We start from the raw sequence: 14,180 nt of genomic DNA, 5'->3' as shown, positions 1-14,180 counted from the left end.
TAATAATTATATACTGCAAGATTAACCTACTATTAATAATGCTATAATAACAATGATATTATCTATTTAATGAGTCCTTATGTTTTTTTCCCCATACAACAACTTCAATTTAGCGTATTACCCTCCTGTTAGTGAAAAGGGAGTTGCATTCCTTGATGAGGATGGTTTTGATCATGGCTGTGTCCATGATACACAGGATGGGCTGACGGCCATCATAGATCCTACAGACCAGCAAAAACAAAGATAGCCTCAATTCTTCGTGGCATTGATTCCACAAGATGTTGGAAACATTCCTTTGAGATTCTGGTCCATGATGACATGATTGCATCACTCAATTCCTGCACATTTTTCAGGTTCACTTTCAAGATGTGAATCTCCCGTTCTACCACATCCCAAAGGTGTTCTATTGGATTCAGATCCTGGGAAGGCCACTGAAGAACACTGAACTCATTGTCATGTTCATGAAACCAGTTTAAGACAACTTTTGCTTTGTGACATGGTGCATTATCATGCTGGAAGTAGCCATTAGAAGATGGGTCAATTGTGGCCATGAAGGGATGCACATGGTCAGCAACAATACTCAAATAGGCTGTGGCATTCAAGCGAATATACCGTAGATAGAGACAGACAGACCCATCACAGATCCTGCACTCTTAGAAAAAAAGTGCTACCTAGAACCAAAAAGGGTTCTTCTTCCACTCTCCCTTTGAAGAAACCTTTTGGGTTCCATGTAGAACCCTTTTCCACAGAAGGTTATACAGTACCGTGCGAAAGTAATGGGACAGTGAAGCATTTTTTCTTCTTTTTGGAGTTGAAATGAGAACGTAGAGATTCTCATCTTTTATTTGATGTTATTTGTGTACATATTGGTTTATCATTCAGAAATTACAACACTTTTATGCATAATCCCGCTATTTTAGGCTACACAAAAGTGATGGGACAATTGGCTTGACAGGTGTGTTCCGTCACATAATTTGTGCAGTCTGCTATTGGTGTCTTGTCAACATGAGGACCAAAGAGATGTTATTGAAAGTCAGGGAAGCCATTATGATGCTGAAATATCAGAAAAAAATGAAACATTAAAACCTTAAACCTACCAACATCAACAGTTTGGAACTTCATTAAAAGGAAAGAAAGCACTGGTGAGCTAAGAAATCGCAAATGGCAAGGAAGACTTCCAGTGGATAACCAAAGAATGCTCACCATAATAAAAAATAAAATAAAATAAAAACTGCCCCATAAATTAGGAACACTCTCCAGGAGGTAGGCGTCAATGAGTCAGAGACTACCATCCGCAGAAGACTTCACCAGCAGAACTACAGAGGCTACACTGCAAGGTGCAAACCACTACTCAGCCACAAAAACAGGCTGGCCAGGTTACGGTTTGCTAAAAAGTACCTAAAAGAGCCTGCAGAGTTCTGGAAAAACATGTACCGGAGAAAGTGTGGAGAAAAAAAGGAACTGCCCAATATTCACAGCATACCACATCATCTGTGAAATATGGGGGAGGGGGTGTTATGCCTTGGGCATGTATGGCTTCCACTGGAACTGGCTCACGTCTCCTTTGATGAGGATGAATTCGGAAGTGTTCAGAAACATCTTGTCAGTCCAAGTACAAGTTAATTGCTCCAAACTCATTGGACGGCATTTCACCATACAGCAGGACAATGACCCAAAACATACTGCCATAGCAACTAGGAAATTATTCAGGGCCAAAAAGTGAATCCTATAGAATCCTATAGAACATGCATTTAATTTGCTGAAGAGGAGGACAAAACATCCTAAAAAAACAAACAACAATCGCTACAATATAGGTCTGGCAGAGCATTACCAGAGAAGATACCCAGCGTCTGGTTGGGTCAATGGGTCACAGACTTTTGCACTTTTGCATACAAAGGATTGCGGACCAAATACTAAACATGAGTGCTTAATTTGGACATTTGCATAATGCAAAAGAAGAAAAAATGCTTGTCCCATTACTTATGCAGGGCACTGCAAATGGAACCCATAAGAGTTATTCAACCAAAGAATCCTTTTAGAACCCTTTTTTTCTTTATTTTTTTAATTACATTTTTGCCCTTTCAATGACATGGAGGGAAGACACAATCACTTCCGATTTGAATTCTGACGTGTCGTGGCTCCTCTTTATTCATGCAGTTTGAGACGTGCTCAGAGGCAATATAGGAGCCTCAACCAATGAGAATCCAGGATGTTGTCAAACATTGGCAACGCACAAGTTGTGTTTGGGACTGTAACAAGTCCGTGACACAGAGGCGGAGTCGAGGTACTGTTTTCTGGGATTATCCCGTTTATTTTCATAAAATGTTAGTAATAATTCCAATGTTCGTAATAATTTCAATGTTCGTAACACAACGCCACTCGCCGACTTTCCAGTCGCCCTCCTTCTCCCTCGAACGCCGAGGCACACACATCTTAAACCATCTTGTCAACGAGGCTTCATTTGCAACAGGTGTGCAACGGAGCCTCGCCGACGTCACCCTGGCCACGGTCCTGTAGCTCCCTCTACAGGCCGAACGCTGCATGTCCCCCCACATACCCCCACCACCCGACACAGGCCGGGGACACGACGGCTGACAACCTACTCCCCCCCCCCCCTGCACGGGAGAGGAAGTCTGCGACGACCATCTGCGCCCCCGGTCTGTGCACGACCGAAAAGTTGAAGGGCTGCAACGCGAGATACCACCGGTGGAGCCACTGGAGGGGAGCATGGTCGGAGTAGAGGGTGAAAGCACGACCCAGCAGATAGTAGCGGAGGGCGCCGACCGCCCACTTGATGGCCAGGCACTCCTTCTCCACCGTGCTGTACCGGCCCTCCCTCTCCGATAGTTTGCGGCTCAGGTACAGCACCGGCCGGTCAGCCCCCTCCACCCGCTGGGTCAGCACTGCTCCCAGGCCTCTATCCGACGCGTCCGTCTGTAGGGAGAAAGGGAGGTTAAAATCAGGCGCATACAGGACCGTTTCTCCACAAAGAGCTCCCTTAAGGGCCTCGAACGACCCCTGGCACTGGCCCGACCATTGGACCGGATCCGGGGCACCCTTCCGGGTGAGGTCCGTCAAGGGACTGGCCAGCTCTGAAAACCCCGGCACGAACTGCCGGTAATAGCCAGCCAGCCCCAGGAAGGCCCTCACCTCCTTCTTTGTCTTGGGCCGCGGAGTGGCTGCGATGGCCGCAGTCTTTTCAATCTGTGGCCGCACCTCCCCCCGACCCAAGTGGTACCCCAGATACCGGATCTCCCTCCGCCCGATCAAGCACTTCTTCGGGTTGGCCGTCAGCCCCGCCTGCCTCAGGGACCTCAGGGTCCATGAGGCGCTGAAAAGTGGCTGGGGCTCCGAACAACCCGAAAGGGAGCACCGTGAACTGGAATAGCCCGAGCGGAGTGGAGAATGCAGTTTTCTCCCGGGATACCGGCGAGAGTGGAATCTGCCAGTATCCCTTCGTGAAATCCAACGTCGTGAAATACTTGGCCGTGCCAAGCCGGTCCAAGAGCTCGTCAACCCGGGGGTCTCGTCACGAGACTGCTCGAGGGGGAAGTCACCTAGCAATTAACATTGCTAAGAGACAATACAAGGACAGAATGGAGTCCAACTTTGAGGGCTCCAACTCAAGGCCGTGCCAAGCCGGTCCAAGAGCTCGTCAACCCGGGGCATCGGGTAGGCATCGAACTTGGAGACCGCATTAACCCGTCTATAATCCACACAGAACCGTATAGCCCCATCCGGCTTGTTGACAAGCACGATGGGGCTACACCAGTCACTGCAGGACTCCTCGACCACACCCAGCTCCAGCATGGCTTCCAATTCCCTGCACACAATGTCTCGTTTGTGTACCGGCAACCTATAGGGACGCGTGCGCACCGTTAAACCCGGCTGCGTTTCTATGTGGTGGTCGATAAGCGTAGTCCGACCGGGCAAGGGAGAGAACACGTCCGCGAACTTAGCTTGCAAATCTGCAACGTCCGTGGCCTGGCTAGCAGAGAGATGGTTATCAATACCGACCGGAGTGCTAACTTTTGATTTTGGGACTTCCGGACCGAACTCATCTCTCTCTGGAATTATTGTAGCCAGAGCAACAGTGACCACGTCGTTCCATTTTTTTAGGAGATTTACGTGATACACCTGCAAGCTATCCCCCCGGTCCGAGCGTACTACCTCGTAATCCACGTCCCCCATGCGACGTGTGACCACACCTGTAAATTCTCGCAGGTTAGTTCCCCTGTCGTACAGTCACTTTTGACGCTCCTGGGCTTGCAGCAAATGCTCGCGTGAGATAACCCCTAGGGCGTGGAGCTTTGTGCGCAAGTCCAGGACGTATTGAATCTCATTTTTACTGTCGCTAGACCCTTCCTCCCAATTTTCTTTAAGAAGGTCTAGGACACCCCGAGGCTTACGCCCGTAGAGTAATTCAAACGGGGAAAACCCGGTGGAAGCTTGGGGGACTTCCCGTACCGCAAACAACAGGGGATCTAGCCATTTATGCCAATTCCGACTATCTTCGTGTACGAACTTCCGGATCATTAACTTCAAGGTCCGATTGAACCGCTCACAAAGGCCATCAGTGGCCGGGTGGTAAACACTGGTTCGAATCGCCTTGATGTTCAACAAGCCATACAGTTCCTTGAGGGTGCGTGACATAAAATTAGTGCCCTGATCGGTGAGAATCTCTTTCGGGATTCCCACGTGGGAGATTACTTGAAACAATGCCTGCGCTACACTCCTGGCAGAGATATTGCGCAGCGGTATTGCCTCGGGGTATTGGGTTGCGTAATCTATCAAGACCAACACAAATCGATATCCCTGTGTACACCGATCAAATGGCCCGATAATATCCATCGCAATGCGGTCGAATGGGTTCTCGACCAATGGTAAGGGCCGCAAGGGGGCTTTACCAACTGACATTCGCGCACCACCTACGCACCTCTGCCCGAATTCCCGGCCAATAAAATCGAGCCATTATACGGTTTAGTGTCTTATCATAACCTAAATGGCCCGCCATGGGGTTGAAATGAGCCGCCTGGAAGACCATTTCCCGGCGGCTACGGGGAACCAACAACTGGGTTACTTCCTCCTGGCTATGTGAGTCACGACTTACTCGGTACAACCTGTCGCTGATAATCGCGAAATAGGGGTGGGCGCGTACTGCGTCTGGCCGTACCAAAGTACCATCAATCGCTATCACTTGGTCATAGGCCGATCGTAGGGTCTCGTCACGAGACTGCTCGAGGGGGAAGTCACCTAGCAATTAACATTGCTAAGAGACAATACAAGGACAGAATGGAGTCCAACTTTGAGGGCTCCAACTCAAGGCACATGTGGACCGGACTCAGAACAATTACAGACTTTAAAGGGACTACGAGTGTGACTGAGGAAGTGTCTCCATCTCTTCCAGATGACCTTAACACCTACTTCGCACGTTTTGAGAGCTACTCTCCGGCTGAGGAAGTACAGATGGACCAGGACCCCTGCACACTAGCAATAACAAGGGCAGATGTGTGCAAATCCTTCAAAAGGATTAATCCACACAAGGCCCCTGGACCGGATGGCATACCTGGCCGGGCTCTCAGGGTGTGTGCAGATCAGCTGGCAGGTGTGTTTACAGACATTTTCAACCTGTCACTGCTCCAGTCGGTGGTCCCCACATGTCTCAAAAAGTCCACCATCATCCCCATCCCAAAGAAGTCAAAAACATCCTGCCTCAACGACTACCGACCAGTAGCACTCACTTCCATCGTCATGAAGTGCTTTGAGCGGTTAGTCAAATCATTCATCACCTCCTCCCTCCCTGACTCACTGGACCCCATGCAGTTTGCATACAGGGCAAACAGGTCCACAGACGACGCCATCACCCTCGCCCTCCACACTGCCCTCTCCCACCTGGACCAGAAGAACACATATGTGAGAATGCTGTTCATTGACTACAGTTCAGCATTCAATACCATTGTGCCCTCCAAGCTTGCTGTGAAGCTCAGGGACCTCGGGCTCAACACCACGCTTTGTGACTGGATCCTGAGCTTCCTGACGGGCAGACCCCAGGCAGTGCGGATAGGAGGCGCCACATCATCCACCCTGACTCTCAACACCGGCGCACCCCAGGGCTGCGTGCTCAGCCCTCTCCTCTACTCCCTGTTCACACATGACTGCGTGGCCACACACAGCTCCAACACCATCATCAAGTTTGCTGACGACACGACCGTCATCGGCCTGATCACCGACGGCGACGAGACGGCGTACAGAGAGGAGGTGAGAGTCCTGACATCTTGGTGCCAGGACAACAACCTCCAGCTCAACCTCAGCAAAACTAAGGAGCTGATTGTGGACTACAGGAAGCGGCAGAGAGCCGGGCACGCCCCTATCACCATCAACGGGACGGCAGTAGAGAGAGTCAGCAGCTTCAAGTTCCTCGGGGTCCACATCTGCGAGGACCTGACCTGGACTCACCACACCGACGCCATCACAAAGACGGCAAGACAGCGGCTCTTCTTCCTCCGCAGGCTGCGGAGGTTCAACATGGACTCCAGGATACTCTGCAACTTCTACAGGTGCACCATAGAGAGTATCCTGACTGGCTGCATCACCGCCTGGTACGGCAGTTGCTCCGCCCTCAACCGTAAGACATTACAGAGGGTGGTGAAAGCTGCCCAGCACATTACCAGGACGGAGCTGCCATCCATGGAGGACCTCTACACTCAGCGCTGCAGGAAGAAGACTAACCGGATTATTAAAGACCCTCATCACCCCAGCAACAAACTGTTTCAGCTGCTCCCGTCTGGCAGACGCTACCGCAGCATCCGGTCTCACACCACAAGACTCAGGGACAGTTTCATCCCACAGGCAATAAGACTGTTGAACTCCTGAGCTACTTAGCTCACCACAATGACACTTTAACTATGCCACTTTATAACATGCCACTTTATAAAATGCCACTTTATACCAGTCGACATCTGGATAAAAACGTCTGTTTACATTTCACTTTTTACATTTTACATTTACATTTATTTAGTTTTGTATTTAGGTAACTATTGTTATTGTTGTTGTTTCTTTTATTTTTATTATTTACACTTCTTATTGCACTGTTGGAGGAGCCCAAGACTTAAGAATTTCATTGCCAGCGATTGCTCTGTAACTGTTGCGCATATGACAATAAAACCATCTTGAATCTTGATCTTGAATCTTGAAACGGATAGTTCGGCGGGGGAATCTCGGGTTGAGACCCCCCCGCCGGCTCCGGCTCCTCGGCAGTGTCGCGAGGCGCCGCCTCAGCACAGAACACATTACCCGCCTCACACCTCCCTCTCTGTCGTGGACGCACCCCGGTAGCCCTGCTTACCGCTTGAGGAAACCCCTCCCAATCTACACCCAGAATAAGGGGATGCGTGAGGCGCGGGCTAACCGCCGCCTGTACACTATGCTTTTTCCCTTCAAAATGAATCTTGATCGTGACCACAGGATATTCGTGAATGTCCCCATGCACACACTTCACCAACACCCTCGATGCCTTTAACAATGCCCCCGGTCGAACCAGGCGCTCCTGGATCATGGACTGCATGCAGCCCGAATCCAAGAAGGCCTGGTGCATATCATGTTGTATCCTTACCGGAACACAATACGCCGCTCCTGGTCCGGGGGGAGGGCCCGGTATGTCGCCGATGCGGACGACCTGCCCCACCTCCCTCACTGGGCACTCCGCCTGTACATGGCCCGGCCGTCCGCATCGCCAACACACCCCCCCTGTCGCTCGGGGTGCTTCCTGTGGGGCCAGGGCTGGTTCTCGACATGCCTGCCCCTGCCATCTCGTCCTCGGGGCGGGCGCCGGTCTCTCCTCCTCCGTCACCATGGCTCCTTCCGGGCGCCGGACCGGGCGTTGGTCATCGGGGCTCCTGCGGCGGGAAGGAGAGATGGTCCTCCACCAAGGTAACGGCGGCCGCGAGATCCTGGGGCCGGTGGTACTGGACCCAGGCGGCGGTCCGGGCCGGGAGCCCCGTGGGGAATTGCTCCAACACCACCCGGTCCCCGACCTCCTCCGACGAGCTGTTCCCTGGGTCCAGCCACCGCCGCGCGCTGTCCCGCAGCTGCTGGGCGTAGGCAAAGGGCCGGCTCCCCTCCTCCATCATCAGGGCCCTGACGAGCTCCAGGAGGAGGGTACGGTCCTCAGCCCTTGCCGTCACCATCTCCCTCACCGCGGTCTGGTGCTCCTGCTGGAGGTGGGCCTGCTGCTCCAGTATAAGGGCCATCCTTCCGATAGCCGCGCTTAACGCCTCCATTCCCTTTTTTTCTCCGCCTTCGCTGTGCCCCACGTTGGGCGCCACTGTAACAAGTCTGTGACACAGAGGCGGAGTCGAGGTACTGTTTTCTGGGAGTATCCCGTTTATTTTCATAAAATGTTAGTAATAATTCCAATGTTCGTAATAATTTCAATGTTCGTAACACGCCACTCGGCGACTTTCCAGTCGCCCTCCTTCTCCCTCGAACGCCGAGGCACACACATCGTTAACCATCTAGTCAACGAGGCTTCATTTGAAACAGGTGTGCAACGGAGCCTCGCCGACGTCACCCTGGCCACGGTCCTGTAGCTCCCTCTACAGGCCGAACGCTGCATGTCCCCCCACAGGGACCATACTACAGAATACTTAAAAGCTTAAAACTTAAATCGCTCAATAACAGATTCAAATTATTAATGTGGAAGCATGAAATTGTTGCTTGGGCAGTGTACATTGCATCAAGACAGATCATTTGTCTTGGTGTACGAGACCATTTCGTCGGTTGGATCGTCTGTGTTTGTGAAAATCGCACGGTGTCCGCCTGGTTTAAGAGTGTATACTGTAGACACTGAGAGATACATATATCCATCATAGTTAACAATAACCAGGATCAGTTTAGCAGACTCAGCCCCACAGTTTCCCATATTTCTGGAAGCTCTCTGTGTCAAAATTGGTGAAACCACCCTGGGAACAAAAAACAAAACAAAGAAATAGCCAGTTCATAAATGCTTGTCATAAACCTGAACTGTGGCTTAGTTTATGATGGCCCTTTTCCACTACAGACCGGCTCCCACTCCTCTCTTTTCGTTTTCGTTCAAAAGCTTTATTGCCCATTTTTCTGGGTAAAACAATTCATATTCAGCTCCCATGGCTTTCACCACAACAACACACATCATGGATGAGTCTACAATGTTGTTGTTTATGGGCTTAATCTCTACAAACCTTCTTATATCCCATCATCGTCCTGAGGAAAGGGATGGGTTTGAGACAAGGAATGCCTAGTTTTTTTAATATTCCATATGGCCAGTATCCATACCTGGTCAGAACAAATATAAATCAACAATCTGACTTGAAACAAAAGCAAAACGATCAAGTCATAGGTATCATTGAAACTGTTAGATAACTGTAATTATCAATACTATCATTTGTATGTATTATTACAACTAACTAACTAACAAATAATATTTTTTATTAAAACTTCTTACACTACGATCAGAGTGATGAGTAAGGCAAGGAGAGTCCATGTCTCGGTGGAGAAGTACGGAAGGTAACCCATCTTTACAGGTTCAATCGCTTCTTCTGAGTAACCCCGGACACGTCTGCTGAAGTGATTATTTTATCCCATCATGACACCTGTGTTTCAGATCATGAAACACAGGCGAAAGAGTATGTGAGAGGTGAAGTTGAAGCCATGGCTAGTGAATGATTGAAAGGATCCCTGCGCAGAGGGCAACACTCAGTGATGTTATTGTCGGCCTTTATCTTAACATCCTGCTAATAGTTGCTGCCTGTTTGATCCCTATCGGGTTTTAATAGTTTGCAGACCCATTGATTCAAGAAGGACTATGGGGCAAATATTTTTGGGCAAATATTTTCTTTCGAGTAATACTGAATTTTACATATTTGAACTCCTCTAAAAATGTGTTATGTTCTTTACATGTATGCACTTGTTTTATATCATTGGCTCCTAAAAACAGTATTTCAAAATACTAGTTCAAAACACATCACATATTACAGTAATGAAGCAACTGATTAACATGAATACAGTGCTCTTCATAAGTATTGGAAAGAGGAAGCATTTTCTGTTCTTTTAGCTCTACACTTGGATTTGAAATCAAACAAATATTATGGGGTCAAAGTAGAGATTCTCAACTTTAATTCAATGGGTTTTTAAAAAAACATTTGTAAACATACTCCCACTATTTCAGGGCTTCAAAAGTATCATATAATGTCCAAATAAAGTACTAATGTTTCGTATTAGGTCAACAATCTGCCTGAAGTCTGCGACCCCACCAGGCACTATCCACTATCCACTATCCACTATCCACTATCCACTCATCTTTAGAAAATCATTGACATTTCCACATGGTATTGTGTCATAGAGTAGCTTCCCTACAGCAATATTATCTTGACATTGGGATCCTTTGTCCAAACCATATTTCAGGGTGTATGTTTGGTTGCAGGGGCCCAGGCTGTGCTCTCTGACTGCTCCAACTGTAGTAGACCCTGCAGTGAGGAAGAGGTCAACATGCTGCAGTACCGTCAGCCAATCACACACAAGAACCAACAGATCGCCAAGACCTCCATTGAACCATGCACGCACGCACACACACACACACACACACACACACACACACACACACACACACACAAACACTGTCTCAACAGCCCCTTCCTTCACTCTCACTCTCTCTCTCTGTAGGTGGGTCAGGCTGCGTATTCAGCCTCTAAGGGGGGTATTGTTGGGATGACTCTACCCATCGCCCGAGACCTGGCACCCATGGACATCTGTGTGGTCACCATCGCACCCAGTCAGTAAACACACACACATACATACGCACTCTTTCACACACTCCTCACCCCCCCCCTTCCTCTCCATATCAGACAACCTCTCTCTCCCTCTCCTTAGGTTCTGTTCTCCACTCCTCTCCTGGCGGGTTAACCTGAGAAGGTGCGTTCATTCCTGGCCCGCCAAGTGCTCTTCCCCTCGCGCCTGGGAGACCCTGCAGAGTTTGCCCACCTGGTGACATCACTGGCTGAGAACCCCATGATCAATGGAGAGGTCATCAAACTGGATGGAGCTATCCGCATGCAGCCCTGAGAGAGAGTGAGTGTGTGTGTGTGTGTGTGTGTGTGTGTGTGTGTGTGTGTGTGTGTGTGTGTGTGTGTCTGTGTGTGATCCAAGGTATACCACTGTGACAGCTCCGATGTGTGTGTGCATGTGAGGTGTGTGTTCATGTCTGGTACTCCAAGCTCTGCTGTACTGTACGCTCCATGCAGTTTTGTTTTGTTTTGTAAACTGATCCAGTAATAAACTTCTAATGAGTCTGAGTCTCTCCTCCTCTGTGTCCGTGTAAAGTGAGGTCAGTAGGAGCCTTATGAGGCAAGTGTACCTTCATTTGTCCTATTAGAAGTGAATAGAACGCCTGGACACAGGAAATGCTAAATGCTAAAGCTCTCATAACATCACACCTGCACCAGTGTGTAGCTTTATGTACATGTCATCCACAACATTTGAGTGAAGGGAAAGGGACACATTTCTTTTGGAATGGAAAGGAGTCGAGGTACAGTATCTTGGTATACACACGTTTGCTCCAGTTTTGTACCCATTGACTGTGACCCTGTTTGTGTAAGAGGCTAGGGCTGACCCATTCTGATTCAAGATGTTTGTGTAAAAAAGGTATTTATTGCATATATTGTCCACTAAAAAGCAGATGATGGTACAAGTGTAAGGGACCAAGTGCTCCAATCTCAGTCTAGCCTGAAGATCATTCCATATCTGAGGAGCACAGCAGCTAAAAAGTTCTTCTCAATTCTGTAATCACTTGTAGCACATTAAATAGTAACAAGCTGCAAGTTTGATCGCCACTAAGTCGCCATAAAAGCAATGATGTGAGGTAAAATGGGAGTTTTAAAAGAACTGCTTCATATACAGATGAAATCCAATGATAAGCCCTTCTCAACGTCAAAGAATCCCAACCCACAGACTGATACAAAAGACAATGGTGGGTACAGAAAACATGCCTACAAATGAACTGCAGAGCAGAGTGATAAATCGGGTCTAGTGGTTTAAGAATTGAGGCTGTCGTGTGATTTTAAATTGTGTCACCATAATCACGGACAGGGAGGAGCGTTGCCAAGACAATCTTCCTCCTATTATCAAAGGTGAAGCAAGACATTTCTTTACAAAACAAGTACAAGTCTAACTCACAAACTCTTGATCACTTTTTCAACATGTATTTTAAAAGTGTATCATCTATGTAAATGCCCAGGTACTTATAATGGGGAACTTGTTCAGTTTGGGTTCTTTTCAGGGTACAAATATGTTGATCATTGTAATCAATATTATGGCATATAGAGAAAAACATAACAGACCTCATGCATACCTCTTCAAATTAAGGTTTACCCAGATTGTTTCTAATCTAAACCATGTGCATACATGTGCCATGTTTTTTCTTCCTCAACTTGTAAATGTAAAAAACACAAACACCACCACTTTGTCTTTTTGTGGTGTTAGGAATACAGACCTCACAGATAAAAATGTTTTGATAAAGGTCATAAACCGAAACGTCGACACAATAAATAAGCAGAGGTAACAATCGTGTGTGCAGGAGTATTCATTTTTTACATACCTTTTCTTTCTAAACTCATCATCACTCAACATAGTTTACAGCTATGCAACTTGTAAAATACAGCATTTCAAACATGACACACAGTTTGCCTTTGAATATGACTTTAATGAAAGAGAATTGAAACGGCAAGTGTAGTTATAGTGGTAGTATGCAGGGTAGTTATTGTGGTAGTAAGTTCGAGATAGTTGTGGATTTCCAGAATTGTCTCTGTGTTGAAATATCTGAAAGAGAAAAATTGTCTTATCATTTGTATAGATAAAATCTAAATTATTTTGAGGTGATTTGAGAAGCCAAAAGGATCATGCTTAGAATGCACTGTAAGCAGATAATGGAGGGCATACCTGTATTTTGTTTCCCTTTATGGAAAGTCTTCTCCATGCTCTCTCTGGCAAACTCCAGGTTCGCCGCCATTACTCTTTTCTTTTCAGTCTTCTCCTTCTCTCTCTCCATTTCTGTCTTCATCCTCTTCACGACATCTTCTGTAATCTTTGTCATCAACTCTTTCACTTCCCTCTCCCTCCTTTCCACCATATTATTTATCATCCCATCCATCTCTTCTCTCATGCGTTTAACGTCATCTTCTTTCTCCTTCAGGATTTTCTCCATCTCTTTCTCGACCACTTCTACTCTCTTCATTGCCTCCAACTCCTTTTTCACCCATTCAATATCCTTTTCTTTCTCCTGTTCATTCCTGTTTCTCTGTCTCTCCTCCTCTGCCCATTTCATCACCTCCATCCTCTCTTTCACTTGTTTCACCTCCATTTCTTTCTCCTCCAGGATTCTCTCCATCTCTTTCTCGGCCTCCTCTACTCTCTTCATCGCCTCCAACTCCTTTCTCATCCATTCAAAATCCTTTTCTTTCTCCTTCTCACTCCTGTCTCTCTCTCTCTCCTCCTCTGCCCATTTCATCACCTCCATCCTCTCTTTCACTTGTTTCACCTCCATTTCTTTCTCCTCCAGGATTCTCTCCATCTCTTCTACTGTCTTCATACCCGCCTCCATCTCCTTTCTCATCCATTCAATATCGTTTTCTTTCTCCTTCTCAATCTTCTCCTTCTCCCTCTCCATCTCTGTCTTCATCCACTTCACGACATCTTCTGTAATCTTTCTCATCTCCTCTTTCACTTCACTCTCCCTCCTTTCCAACATATTCTTTATCACATCCATCTCTTCTCTCACTTGTTTCACCTCCCTTTCTTTCTCCTCCAGGATTCTCTCCATCTCTCTCTCCATCTCTTCTACTGTCTTCATACCCGCCTCCATCTCATTTCTCATCCATTCAATAACCTTTTCTTTCTCCTTTTCAATCTTCTCCCTCTCTCTCTCCATCTCTGTCTTCATCCTCATCTCCTCTTTCACTTCCCTCTCCCTCCTTTCCACCATATTCTTTATCATCACATCCATCTCTTCTCTTACACGTTTAACGTCGCATTCTTTCTCCTCCAGGATTTTCTCCTTCTCTCTCTCCACCTCCTCTACTCTCTTCATCGCCTCCAACTCCTTTCTCATCCATTCAATATCCTTTTCTTTCTTCTTCTCATTCCTGTCTTTT

The 14,180-nt window shown here is 47.5% G+C and overlaps 2 pseudogenes across 2 annotated transcripts in view; both read right to left on the bottom strand.

Annotated features, from left to right (window-relative positions):
• The window catches only part of LOC310824130 (cytochrome P450 3A30-like), a 187,048-nt pseudogene that overhangs the window by 37,899 nt on the left and 134,969 nt on the right, over window positions 1-14,180 (bottom strand). The gene's annotated exons all lie outside the window — the stretch shown is intronic.
• Window positions 1-14,180, bottom strand: part of LOC310823673 (cytochrome P450 3A30-like) — a 62,984-nt pseudogene that overhangs the window by 37,248 nt on the left and 11,556 nt on the right. The window contains exons 2-3 of the transcript in view: window positions 8,911-8,960; window positions 122-221 (exon numbers count right to left, since the gene is read on the bottom strand). The product of the transcript in view is annotated as a cytochrome P450 3A30-like (transcript). The remainder of the gene's footprint in view (window positions 1-121; window positions 222-8,910; window positions 8,961-14,180) is intronic.

The sequence above is a fragment of the Argentina silus genome (genome assembly GCF_951799395.1).
Source record: "Argentina silus genome assembly, chromosome: Y".
NCBI classification, from domain to species: Eukaryota; Metazoa; Chordata; class Actinopteri; order Argentiniformes; family Argentinidae; genus Argentina; species Argentina silus.
The sequence above is the reverse complement of the archived record's forward strand: the minus strand, read 5'-3'. Positions and strand labels throughout refer to the sequence as shown.